Source organism: Hyaena hyaena, unplaced genomic scaffold (genome assembly GCF_003009895.1).
Source record: "Hyaena hyaena isolate Hyena2069 unplaced genomic scaffold, ASM300989v1 scaffold_717, whole genome shotgun sequence".
Classification (NCBI taxonomy): Eukaryota; Metazoa; Chordata; class Mammalia; order Carnivora; family Hyaenidae; genus Hyaena; species Hyaena hyaena.
In genome coordinates this window covers 149357-164354 of record NW_024081353.1, presented here as the reverse complement: position 1 = coordinate 164354, position 14998 = coordinate 149357, and positions in this window count along the sequence as shown.

Here is a 14998-nt window from a genome sequence, read left to right as displayed (position 1 = left end):
TCTCTGCCCCTCTCCTGCTCATGCATTCTCTGTCTCTATTTCTGTCTCAACATAAATAAATAAACATTTTTAAAATATTAATTTAATGTATTATATGTCTAGATCAGTAGTTTACTTCTCCTAAGTATTTGGTAAGCATCTAATCTTGTCTTTCTCCAAAATTTAGTTTAAAATATTAGTTAAAATATTTAGTTAAAGCATTTGCTGTTAAGAACAGAGTGAAACTCAAGTATAAATATTCAGTGGAGATTAACCATTTTCCTAGTGATGAAATCCCACTAAGAGCTATAGCGCTACAGTGCTGTTCTAATCATCTACATAATGTAGACTTGTGCTTTCCAAAATCTAAGTGACATAAAGGTATCCATATGACTTTATCACTAAAGGTCAACTACTTTTCTGATAAAAAGGACAGACTCACTGAAAAAGTCGATATTGCAAAAGTTTAAAGAACAGTAATATCAAATTTTATGGAGGAAATTATCAGTATGTAGTAAAACTACTTCCTGAGATTTAATAAGAGATTAAGGAAAAAAGAAAAGTTTTAATATCATTTATAATTTTTATATGAAAAAAATTCCATTTCTGCTTTAAAACTTATGTAACTTCTCATAAATCAGAGTTTTTTACACAAAGCTACACATAATACCTATATTAAGGCCATTATAATTAAGACAACACTTTCATTCTGAAATTCTAATATCATCAATAATGATGAATGGCCCCATTACATAAATTCTTGTTGTAAAATTATTCCATTTTATTCATCAAATCATATTGTTTTACTTCCAGTCTTCCTTATGGCAAGGCCATGTCTGCATCCCTAAAACATGACCTTTTTCTTCCATCATCTTTCATCACAACCCAATGAGTTTTTCATCAAATCCCCCCACTGATCTGCTAGCAGATCTCATACCTTTCCGGATGCTTTCTGTTAAACATTCCTATCATTAATTAGCTTTTAGAACCTAGACAAGTCTAAATTCAAATTTTGCACATAGTTTACTTATCTACCATCTTCCTAACTCAACTCTGACCCAAGTGTGGGGTGGGTATGTTAGGGGGTTGGGGGGAGAGCTTGAAGAGTAGAAGGGAAAGGGAGATGAGAGATCATGAAGATCAGCTTTTTTCCTTACTCTGATTTAAATTCTGGGGGCACCTAGGTGACTCAGCCAGTTAAGCATCCAACTCTGCTTTGGCTCAGGTCATAATCTTGCATTTGGTAGGCTCAAGCCCCGCATTGAGCTCTGTACTGGCAAGCAGGGAGCCTCCATGAGATTCTCTCTCTCACCCTCCCCATCTGTCTCAAGATACATAAAATTTAAATTTCTAGTTAATTATACTTTCTACTGCTCCTAATTTTCTGCCTGAATCCCTGCTCACTTATTTTCTTCTTGTGTCTGGCAAATTCCTCATCTCTTGGCAACAGTTTTTGTCATTTCCTTGGCCTTTTCTCGAGTTTCTATGTCTCTCCTGACACAAGAGATGTGTACACACAGGAAGGAAAAACTGTGGATTCAACGCATGACAGGAGGTAAGTTTGGGTATGGTCAGGAGCTCTTTTCTGGTATGTGTCTGTTTACCAACACATATATAAAATTAAACATAATCTCTCTTATTAAGTGTTAACTTGTTTTATAAAATCCTTTTTGTCTATAAGGGAAGTTTTCACCTTATCTACTAATAACACAATTTTTCAGAATGAATACACTGACATTATCATAAGTGAGCATTTACCTCTTCCTGTATTAATGTATTTAATATATATAGTATTTTATAGATTTGTGAATCAGAAAGCTAAAATAGGTTCAGGGACCTTACAGGAAATTAGACAAAGTTAGCCAAAAGGCAATAGGGAGGGATAGGAATGTCTCCAAAAGAGAATATATTTTCTACAGGCAAAAATCAACCAACCAACCAACCAACCAACCAACCAACAATAAACATTTAACACTGTGTACACCAAATTGAGTTTGTCTCTGTACTATCAGTTTATGACCAAGTCTTGGAGCTATAATGCAAACCAGGCATACCATTTTTGGAGTACTTATACGGTTTCATAGTTTTACATTTTTACATCTTATCTATATAGACATCTTTGCAATACATTGTATATTATATAAATGTAATATCTACTTGATTGTCACAATACTATTTATTAAGACTTTAACCTGAGGGTGCCTGGGTGGCTCAACTGGTTAAGCATCTGACTCTTGATTTCAGCTCAGGTCATGATCTCAGAGTTCGTGAGACTGAGCCCCACACCTGGCTCTCCGCTGACAGCTTGAAGCCTGTTTGGGATTTTCTTTCTCCTTCTTTTTCTGTCCCTCCCCCTTCTCCACACTCATGTGCTCTCCCTCTCTCTCAACATAAATAAACATTTTTAAAAAAAGCTTCCATCTTTTCACTAGTTATTTGAGAGGCCACATTTGATATAAAGTTTCATATGTACTTTAGTGTACTGCTTGCCTTTCTATTGAGCTCCATTGGTAATATGACTATTCAGACATGACAACCATGCTGTTTTAAAGAAACTTTGTATTTTAATATGTAATAGAGCTACCTCACCCTCCCTTATTTTCTCCCTTATTTTCAATGTTTTCATGCCTTTCGTCCTCACTTGTTTGTCCCTATACATATTAAAATTAAATGCTCTAACTAGGAAAAACAATTTTACTTCGATAACATTTCATTTTTATATAAATTTAGAAATGACACATTTTGAAGTTGAATGTGAATGAAAGGGAGTGAATAGAATCTGGGAGACACGGATATAAGGGCCAGTTCACACCAACTCAAAGGACCTACTCCACAGACCTTCACCAGTGCTCTCAAGAGAGTAGGGGTGAGATGGGAGATGGAAGAAAGCCTCTGCTGGTGTACAGTGTGGAGGAATGTAGCTGCCAGTGCTACAGGAAAGGCACAAAGTTTCCCTTAGATGCTTCACCCAAAGAAAATAAGCCCTAAGCCCCTGGAGGAAAATTAGTGAAATCCATACTCCCATGGTGTAGATGAGGACACGCTGTAGTCGGCAGAAGGGTAAGAGAAAAAAAACAATCCAATCCACCAACAGTGTGAGCTGAGACGAGCATGTCTGAATCCTGTAGCAAGGCTATAATAAGTTCCTGACCTTTGAGAAGAGTATCGGGAAAATCTCAATATAAATCCATAAATGATACAAGGCAGAGTTTGGCTACAATGGAAAGGAGAGGCATGGTCACTGAGAGCATAGCTGACACCTAGGAACCCAGAGCCTGCCTAACACTTAAGCTGGACAGCATAAAGAAGAACAGACCCTGCCTACCATCATCACGCCAGCAAACACCAGGAACAAGACATACTGGTGGAACAGGAGCAAGAAGTCTGAGAGAGACCTTCTCTGAAGCACAGGTCCACACGATAGGCTGCAAGCTGAGAAGGGAGTCAGAAAAAGGAGAAAAACCCTCCAACAATCCAGCTACAAGAAAACTGTAGAGCTTTGAGTGCACTAAATTAACCACAACAACCATGAAACACAAACTCAGCTTAACACCTGAGTGGATTAATAATTTAAATACCAACATTAGCAGCCTAGTAAAAGAAACGCACAACCATTTCCTGGTTAAAAAAAAAACAAACAAAAAAAAACACCATCTGAATCTTTCCTGTTCTAAAACTGATTTCTGGATGCAATCAACAATTATGGAACACACACACACAAACACTGTCAACAATAACCCCAAAGCCTTAGAGGGCACTCAGATGTGTGACCTCTCAGATAAGGAACAGAAAATAATTACGATTAATATGTTGAAGACTCTAAAGGATAAGATAAGGAATTTCAACACAGAAATGGACCCTATAAGATAAAGTCAAATATTTATTCCTAAAGATTTTAGTACTTGTGATGGTCTCCATACTTTAGTCAGATTAATCACTCTGACTTGGCTATCAAGTATTTACCAAGCGTTTACAACTTGGTCTTAGATTGATTTTCAGACTAAGACGGCATTATAATTTTATCAATATAACTTAATAATCAATACAACCTTAGTTTCTTTTCCCTGAACTCTGACAGCAAACAGGATAGTCTGAATTTCTCTGTAAGTATGTATTGGAATCTGCCTCCATGTGAAAGCAAAATGGCATTTTCTTTGAAAGAAGCATTCCAAAGAACGGATTAGCCAATTAATCACAGAATAACAATCTCCTTCTGCTCAGTGTATAGCTTGCATCCACTGACACTTTTGGAAGTGTGACGTCATCGGTGCTGTGTAGTGTATCTCTAGGATCAGGCGGTTTCTGATAGACCATATTGAACAATTAGGTAATAAATTTGAGTAGGAGTACACCTGCATCTAGAATATCCTTTATTTTTTTAATGTTTATTTATTTTTGAGACACTGTGTGAGTGGGGGAGGGGCAGAAGAGAGGGAAACAGAATCTGAAGCGGACTCCAGGCTCCAAGCGGTTATCACAGAGCCTGATGCCGGGCTTGAACTCACAATCCATGAGACCATGACCTGAGCCTAAGTCAGAATGCTCCACCGACTGAGCCACCCAGGTGCCTTTATTAAAGTTGAAATTCCTTGTTGATAGGAATCAGACAACGGTTTGAATTAACAAGTTGAAAGATTTTAGGTATTTCTAAAGATTTGCACCTAGAATAAACAACTAAAATAAAATGAAAAGTAACTGGAGCTCATCAAGATCCCAAGGTTTCATTAAAGAAGAGTCTCACATTCATACAGTGTATCATTCTGATGATATATTTTGGTAAAAATGAGGCAATGGCTACACATTTCTTCAAAAATGCTCAGCTAAATGCTGTCTACCTGAGATCAGGATCACGGAAGGAAAGTTTATTAGCACTTCTCTTCATTATTGTACTGAAGTATATTATGGCATAAATGAATCTCACAAACATAATTGGGTGCAAAGAAAGTCAGACACAACATATATTGTATGATTCTGTGTATATAAATAGATAATCCTTGCAAAGTAAATCCACAGTGATAGATACACACACACATGCAATTTTACACATTTATAAAATATAATGCAATGACTGTATTACATTAGATGAATTATGATAATAGAATAGAAGAAGGGTTAATGATTGAGAGGGGCTATATAAGGAGACTGGTATTTCATTTCTTGTTTTACGTTTTATTTATTTTTATTTTTATTTTTTTAATTTTTTGTTTTAGTTTTTACCTTCATGATAATTCATTGTGCTATAAATTTATGTTTTGTGCATTTTTCTGCTGTGCACTACAGTCAATAAGTCAAATAAACCCATAAAACATTTTAAAAGAGGCATGATAATTTAGGATATATCAGGAATAAAACAAACTATGAGGTTTTGCCTATTTTATTTTTTTGAGACAGCATAGGGTAAAAAAAACCAAGCCAAGAAGAGGAGGAAGTGGTCCCCACAGTGGAAGCAGCCTGTCTCTCAAATCAGCAAGAAGTAAAACAATGAGTAGCAAACTTGAAGTGTTGTGAACCAAAGAGCCCCATCGAGTGACACTGTTTAGTCTTCTGTAGGAACATTCCTCGCTACCATTTGCAAAGAAGTTAAACAAAAATTTCAGCACCCAAAATGTAATAAAAAATATTTCCCTTCTGAGCACAAGTACAAGATACCTGAAGTGTTCATTGCTTTTCCTCCTCTCCTATGATTCACTAACTCCCTTTCTCCTCATTTATTTTCCTCTTACAATTATTTATACTAAATCTTTCCTTCCATTTTGAGACAGATGCATTGAGTTCTCTAAGTTGGCTATGGATTGAGTTATATCATTATACCAAACTCAGTTTATTCTTCATTCCAACCATGCCTCCCTGCCACTCTGACAGTGGCTTTAGCCAACTGCCTTACTTCTAGGCCAGAACAATTTTTCCATTGGCTCATGCCATCCGGTAGTTGAAAAGCCACCGCTGCTCCCTGTGATGCTGTAGCCACCATGGAATGAGAAGCTTTCACATGCAGGGCCAGCTGAGAAAGACTGCTTTATCTCTGACCATAGTGCACACACGGAAGCTCTGACTTCTTCAGCAGCGCCAGCAGAACAGAGAAGTACCAGGGAGTCAGTGTCTTATGAGGGATCTCTGAATAAGTGAAAAGGGGACATAGGCCCATCCAGAAATTCAGTGGTTCCATAATACATCTCTGGGGACATGGCACTTAACTGAGAAAGCAGATGTGTTTATTGGGAAGCCACAACCAGCTGGTAAACACACCACATGATATGTGCTCTTCCTGCCTTTCTTTCCAATTTTTAAATCCATTTTCCCTGGCATTGCATCCCTCCAATAAAACATCATCATGTACGCTTTGGCCACAGACACTGTTTTTGTTTTTTTTTCCTTTTCTTTTAGGGAGCCCACGTTAAATCATCATTCAAGCCATTTTTCCCTAGCCTCTCCTCTAAACAATGACAACAGGGTTAATGAGTAGAGTTTGGCATGTTAAAATGGATATTTTCTGTTTTAGAAGCTAGTTAATCTATACAGTGATAAAATAGTGACCTTTTTGTTCATTATCTCATTAATCATCTGTATTAGGTGACTAAGATAAATGATTCAGCCAGTCATGAATAAAACCTTAAAAAATAAGATAACTGGAAGAAAAAAAATATCCTAGTGCTTGCTAAACAATTATTATGGAAAGAAATGCATAAACAATGAACCTATGGCTACATCATTTTTCATGGTTGTTGCATGTTTCCTCGTAGTTCACCATTATTGTTAACCCTAGAATATCATAGAGTCAAACATAATGTGTTACATTACATAATGCACTATTTTCAGTATAAGCACATTTTACTGGACAAACTTGGGTTAAAGTCTTAAGTACATAACTTTTTATTGTACTGTCTTTTTTTAAGGCTCTCAGAGCATTAAGAAAATGTGCTGACCCAGGCAGACAGAGATGACATAAGGATCAGTGGCAGCTCACTGGCATTAAGTCATTTATCACATTCTGACAAATTACTGATAATTTGTATTGATTCACTAGCTGGGCTTAGTGAACTGAAAAGCCAAATCCAGATACACACTGAACTGGAATTGGAAACTTGACTGCTTTCATCAAATCAAAGTCAAGTTAAGCTGAAACTTTTTCTTATTTCTGTACATTCAGCTCTGCATTTTCTATTAAACTTGAACAAAACACTTGGTATATTTGCGGTAGATACAAGAAAGTGTTTGCTCTTAGAGAACAAAATTTTACCAAGAATTTTATAAAGCTGCAGAGGACTTCAAATTGGTAATTTGAAATGGTACCTTTCTACTAGGGTCAACATTTAATTGCTTGAAACTAACAAAATTTCACTTAAGTATAATTTGAAAATATAATTCTTGAAATTCTGGTCTCAGTATATGCTATAAAATGATATTTTTAATATATTACATAATTTACTGAAACAAGCTCATACATTTCTACCAATAATTATTTCATATGTGCCATAAAATGTGCAAATATTTTGTATATAGTATCAAGTGATATAAAAGGATACATATTCCTGGATTCAACAGCTACAAAACAAATCTATAGGGATTCACTCCATATTGTAGGAAAGAGCCAACCTCTGAAATTACATTTATTTCTTAAACAAAAATAAAATGAAAAATATTTATCTATTTCTAGAATTACACCAAAACTTATCCCCTTTCATTTTTACTATGCTGAGAAAATACACTTAAAGAAAATATATACTAAAATGTATATTAAAATATTTGTAGCTTTAGTTATTCTCTACTATTTGTGAGCATTTTTAGAGGTGCTTCTGAGAATGTACTTTATATTTGAAATGTATTAATTATTTAATATGAATTACTGTTTATACCAATGAAATAATTAACACCTGTGGAATTTGACTCTTTATTTTCCAGTATAATAAATGAATACATTTATTCTTACCTTTCTTCACTTAGGTTAATAAACATGCTGTAAAAAACTCAGCAATAGCAAAATTTAAAACACTAGGTTAATAAAATATTAAGTAGCTTAACTTTTACAACTGGTTATTATAACTGGGGTTTCCAGATGGTAGAGGATTAGTTAAAAGTACTTATCTCTTACTATTTTAAAAAGATGACTTAAGATTATTTTATCATTTTCAGAATCATTTATAAGAAATCACCTAAGTTTCACTTATATTCATAAGACAGTTTGGATTTAGTTTTGCTTACATGAATTAGGTAATTTTGTCTGCTTGAGAGATTTTCAATCCAGGTCTCCACTGAGTTTTGTTTTAACAATATCAAATGATTACTTGTTAAAACAAGTAACATAGATTTTGAATGACTAAAAATTTATTAATCACAAATCTTTAAGGCCACTAAATCATCTTCAATTCAAAATAGAAAGTCTTTTCAAAAAGGTACAATGTACTAATTTTTGCATGTAAAAGGAATCACAGAATATTTTAGGATGCCTTAATCTTCCCAAATTTGCATGTAGAAATGTAATGCTGTTGTTTGCGTTATTGGCCCAGAGTGTCTTAAAGTAAAATAAGGTAGTGTTTTATTTAAAAAATAATTCACATAAACACAGGTCAGATAAAACTCAGTATTGTTTGACTTTATTAGGAAGAGTGTCGCTCTCCACAAGCCACACTTGATCAGTTTTTCACCTTGGCCTCACCTGCACAGATTATTAGGTGTGATGCAAGTATTGTTTAATTTAAGGGATAATTGTGAGGTGTGCATAGCATGAACTTTCTTTTCACAAAGGGTAAAAATGGATACTATCCTCTGAAGTAATTTTTATGTTTGAAATATTTAATAGAAAATGTCCATTCATGAAATGAGCTTTTAATGTCATCACGAATTTAGATTGTCACTAAACTTCTTAACATTTTTAAACTCATATTTCCTTGAAAATAGGAACTATCTCAAAAAATAATAATGTTTATGAAATTAAGAAACAATGCTCACTTTCCTAGATAGGTGGGCCCCTTTCAGGGCTACTATCTGCCAGAGGTTTGCTTAGGTTAAGGAATAGGCTTTTTTTGGAAAAAAAGAAAGAGAGAGAGAGAGAACACAGGTCACATCAGCAGCGAGAGGATCCCACAGGCTCTGAGCCACCTCACTGAGAGGGGATGCCAGGACCAGACCAACCATTGGACTTGGTATGGTTTTTGTTCTAGTGAGGAAGCCCCTTTTCCATGGTGAGCTTCCTCATAAAATGGCAATCAAAGAATTGCTAATTTGCCATTTGGAGAATATACTTGCAGCTCAACATTGGACAGTATCAATTTAGGTGGCAGATGTTTACAGGAATATCCTGGAACGTCAGTTTCTCTGCACCTGGAGACGGTATCAGTCAGGGCATTGGAGTCCCCGTATGTAACAAACACATCCTGAGCTGAAAAAGCCAAGAGGGTTGTTGCAAACTAAGCTTGAGCACCAATCCTGCTGTTGGGAGAAATGAAGCCGTCCCCCTGTCACCATATGTGAGGCAACTCAAGATCCTCATGGAAGTTCATTTTGCAGAAAATCTTGTTCCTTTGTAAACCAGATTTACTTCTTACTTGATAAGCACAGAGTCATTTTAAAAACCTAACCAACAAAACTAAACTCTGGAGAGATTTGTTAAGTACCTTTTAATTAATTTATTTTGACCTTTACAAAATAGCCGATGATTCAAAACAAGATTACAGAAAGAGAGGATATATTCTGAAGTGTGCTAAGCTTGGCTAGTTTCGTTTAGAAATGCTTTAGAAATATAAATAGAGTTATAAATACAATTTTATGGGAGTTATCCATTATTTATTTTTTAGCTTTGTGATCAATGACACAGAACTGCGAAAACCTTTAAAAGGAAGGCTGCTATACACAATTTTAGGGAGAAATTTATTTTCAGAAAAATTTTCAATGAGTTTTGTATTAAGTTTGCAAATATCCCAGATATTCATATTATCACCAAACAATGGGGTTTAATATATAAAGAAGAAATAGTTGAGACATCATATTAAAATACCACTCTTATTAAATCAGGAGTTATATCTTTACTACATCTCCCTTAAAATATGCAGGTCCACCATCATATATGTTACCCTGGTGTATGATGCTCAAGGTCATTATGTCACTCTACTTTTTAAAAAATTATTTTAATGTTTATTTATTTTTGAGAAAAAGAGACAGTGCATGAGTAGGGGAGGAGCAGAGAAAGAGAGAAACACAAACTCTGAAGCAGGCTCCACGCTCTGGGCTGTCAGCACAGACCCAGATGTGGGGCTGGAACCCACGAACTCTGAGATCATGACATGAGCCGAAGTCGCATGCTAAACTGACTGAGCCACGCAAGTGCCCTGTCATTCTAATTTTTTAATTCTATGAAAATGTCCTTCCGATCCATGGCAACATGCTGAATTACCTTCAGAGTCCTATATTTTCCATTCTCAGCAGATGAGGAAAATATTTATCTTTAAATCCCAGAATTCAAGTATTTATCTTCGAAAACCAAGGAATATAAACAGAAGATATTCAACATCTTAGCACCTTAATAGGTTTTGGTTTAATTTGCCAAATACTATTGCTTCCGATCATAGGCAGATTTTTAATAAACATTCAAAGTGGCACTAAAAACACAGAGAACAGGGCACCTTAGTGGCTCAGAGGGTTAAGCATCAGACTCTTAATGGCTTGGGTCATGATTTCACTGTTCATGGGTTCCAGCCCTCATTGGACTCTGTACTAACAGCATGGAGCCCACATGAGTCTCTCTCTGCCCCTCCCCTGCTAGCGCTATCTCTGCCTCAAAATAAATAAATAAACTTAAACAAAAAAAGCACAGAGAACAAATTATAACAGTGTAATGTTCTAGTCCGTCTCTAGGGAATTGCTATTTTACTTCTGTATTTTAATTTGATCAACACAAACATTTGAATTACAAATTCACCTACTGATAAAAAATATTCTCTTTAAAATAAGCTTTGGGTTTTTTTTTTTTTTTTCTTAAATATCCCATGCCTAGAACTATATTCCAGCTCCTGCAAGATGACAGCTGTTTCACTCATGGGCTTCTGTATAAAATCCATGAGAAATGAAAGCGCCCTGACATTTGGGCAGAGTTTGGTCCAAATATATTTCAATGACAAGGACTCTTACTTTCTGTCCCTGTTGACACCAACGACGCAGAGGCAGAATCCAGTCACATTTCTTTAAATAGAGCATTCATGTTCACAGAATATCATAGTCTATGTGTGGTCGGAGCAATTCCATGAACCAAAGCCATATGTCCTGCAGGCTGCTGCCTCAGTAATTGCCAACATTTTGCAATGAGTACAAAGTTCCAGGTGCAAACACATTACATTGCTAACTCTATATCAATCATACAGGGGGAAAAAAATCCCAAACTCCTCCAATTACCTTTCATATTTGATACGATTATCTTTTCCCTGAATATTCAAGTTTATCTCAAGAAATCAAAATATGTATATTTAAAACTTCTACCTCCAATAAACATTTAAGTCTTCATTAGCTAATAGAAAAATAAATCTGGGGCACGTAGGGGGCTCAGTGGGCTTAAGCAGCTGACTTCGGCTTAGGTCATGATATCAAGGTTTGTGAGTTTGAGCCCCATGTCTGTCTCTGTGCTGAAAGCTCAGAGCCTGGAGCCTGCTTTAGATTCTGTGTCTCCCTCTCTCCCTTCGTGCTGTCTCTCTCTCTCTCCCTCCTTCTCTCTCTCTCTCAAAACTAAATAAATTAAAAAATTTTCTTAATAAAAAAATATCCAACACTAGAAACTTAGACTATTATAGAATATTTCAATGAACCCAATGCTCTACTTTTGTTAGGGTAAACTTTTTTCACCATCTTCTACAAAACTTAACAATATCATATTTTCTGGCCAGTTATTAATAATTTTTCTAAAAGCAAGGGTGCCTGGGTGACTCAGTTCATTAAACACCTGACTCGAGTTTGGCTCGGTTGTGATCCCAGGATCGTGAGATCAGGCCCTGTCAGACTCACGCTGAGCATGGAGCCGGATTAAGATTCTCTCTCTCTTCCTCTGCCCCTCTCCCCAGCTTGCTCTCTCTAAAATAATAACAACAACAATAATAATATTAAATTTGTCTAGAAGTTATAAAAACCTATCAGAGAGCATAAAAAAATCATGAAATCCTTACCTTCTGGAAACTTCATGCATACAAGCCTGAAAATGAGGCGCTAAAAATATTCTAGAGAGTGGATTTTAAGCTCATGTCTTAGAACAGTTTCCACAACATCCTGAGCTTATTACAGTTCACTTGTATTATAAAATTTGCCAAGCAGTTTTATATCACTTAATAAAATTCCAGCAAGAATATTACAAGGTAAGCATAAGTATCTAAAGGATTCAAAAATAATGTTCAGAGAGACTGTTTCTCTTCAAAGGTCATAAGGTCAATTATTAATACACAAGATAATAAAATCCAAAGTTTTCATTTAAAGCCTTTTTCTCTGCTTTTTATTCTTTTTCACTTTCAATCCTTATTATTGAACATTTCCCAGGCAAGATCCAAAAGTTAATTTATTAATTTATTGAAAGATATATCATCTTTGCTAATTTTCAATCATTCCATTTTATGTCACTTTTTTCTTGAATTCCTATGTTTGAAACTTTGTTTAACTCCCATTTGATGCCTTTAAGTCACAGATTTCTAAACTTTCTATATGCTTTACTTTGAAGGATCTGGCTAGTGAAGAACAGCCACACCAGGATAATTCAGTACAATTTTCAGGTCCTGACCTCTCCATGCACTACTCCTTTGATCCATATGGCTAATTTCTGCCTTCATCATTACTCAATTATATTACAAACACCTTGTAGAAAGTCATACAGTAATCTCAGAAATCTGGTGATAATCGAAACAGGAAGAATGTTAGTGTTCTCTTCACTACCATTTAACTCCCAGTAACAATTGTTAATTAAATAATTTGGAGAGACACTAACAAAACCTAAATTTTTGAATGGGTGGGGTAACAAGATTGGTTGGAAAGGTTTTCAATGATTAAAATTACCATAAACTGCCTCCATGTTTCCAAACTATGAAGATTTTTTATCATGTAGATAAGATTTCAGAAATAGTGGGGTGCTCTTTATTTGCTTATGCATATCAGAGCACTTATGTTCGGCTCTTCCTGTAGATTCCTTTAAAAGTAGAGATCCCTCTTGGATTGGACTTCAAATATACTTGACTGTCTCAAGATCCTGCATGACCTTCTGATATATGGATTTGAATCATTCTTTCTTTCACATGACTCGTATCATAATGTATTCCTGGCATTTCAAAGTAATTTCCTTTCCTGTATGTGTTTGAAATGTGATCTTTTCCCTTTTTCTCTTGTATATTATATTAGAAACACATTCAGCTTTAGTGATGTTGAAGGCGATTAAGTTTATTTGGACTCTACACAAATTTCAAAATGTTTCCTTTCAATATTTCTCAGTCTCTCTATATCTCCCCATCTCCTTCTCCATTCTCCCGATCCCTTCTCACCCCCTCCCAGATTCTTTCTCACTATTCCCTAATATGTCTAAATTAGGACAAAATAGCCTAGTGGATAATAAAAATTTAAATTCTGACTGTGCCATTAACTATTTATTTGGCTTTTAGCAAATCACTTAATCTCTGGATGTCAGATTTTCTTCACAACTATAATGAAGAAAATAGTATCACTTTATTTGAAAAGTGTTTTGCAAACAATGACTGAAATTATGCCTACAAAACATAAAACAAATTATAAATAATAATTTGTGAGCTGTAGCTCTGAAATATCCAGGTTATATTTTCAAAATCAAGCCATTGTTATTGTACAAAAGTATGTCACAATACTGATGAATGGAGGTAATACTGAGAATCACATATTTGAATAAGCAAAATCTCTTTATTTTCTTTAGTAATAATAAGACATCGGTTCATTGGCTTGTAGGGATGTTATCGTGAAGTAAGGAAAATAAAGTATTTTGTGTGAGATAATTATTTTTAAATTCCAGTAGACTGCTTTCTGTTTCACCTTGGAGAAGTGACTTTAAATGTTATAGTTCCTTCACCTTTTTTTATTAAGTTTATTTATTTTGAGAGAGAGAGAGAGACAGAGGGCTCAAGCAAGTGGGGGAGGGTCAGAGATAGGAAGAGAGAAAACCCCAGGCAAGCTCCAGACTGTCAGCACAAAACATGTTGTGGGGCTCAAACTCACAGATCACAAGATCATGAGATGAGCCGAAGTCAGAGGCTTAACCGACTGAGTTACACAGGGACTCCTACAGTTTCTTCACCTTTAAAACAAGAAGGGTATTGCTTAGCCATGAAAAAAAAAAAATGTGTAAATCATTTCTAATAATGTAGGCCGATAATATCAAATGACATACACTTTATAGAAAAATAAAACCTCTAATTTCCTAAAATTAAATGTTTCTTATATGGAACTAAAACACTATTCAGTTTGAAATATATTATTTTTTGATAGACAACACTCCTAGATTCTTGGAGTTCTTTGTAAAATTTGAGAAGGTACATTTGTTTCGCCCATACAATTTTGATTTTGCTACTCATTATTCAAAAGCTACATTTTTGTGGGGAAGGGGGGAGTCGGGCATGGAGGAGGGCACTTGTGGGGATGAGCACTGGGTGTTATATGGAAACCAATTTGACAATAAACTATTTGTAAAAAAAAAAAAAAAAGCTACATTTTTAAGGGAGAATAGAATAATAAGAGATTTTGCATTCATACTATTTTCCAGAGAAGTAAGTGAATCCTGGAAGTTTAATAAATAGCTTTATCTCTCCAGTCAAGGGTTAGTCCCACTCTCTTTAAATACCTATTTTGGCAGCCAAACATCCACCACAGCCTAACAGCATGTGCAGTAAATATAAATAATCACAACTGAAACATTCTTTTTTAATAAACAGTTTTTAAAAAACCCCATGGATAAGAAGAAATGGGAAATTAGTTGAATAAACTTGGAGCACTGAAACTCCTTTTAGTGACCATTAAAATTTATAGTAGTTAAAAAATTTTT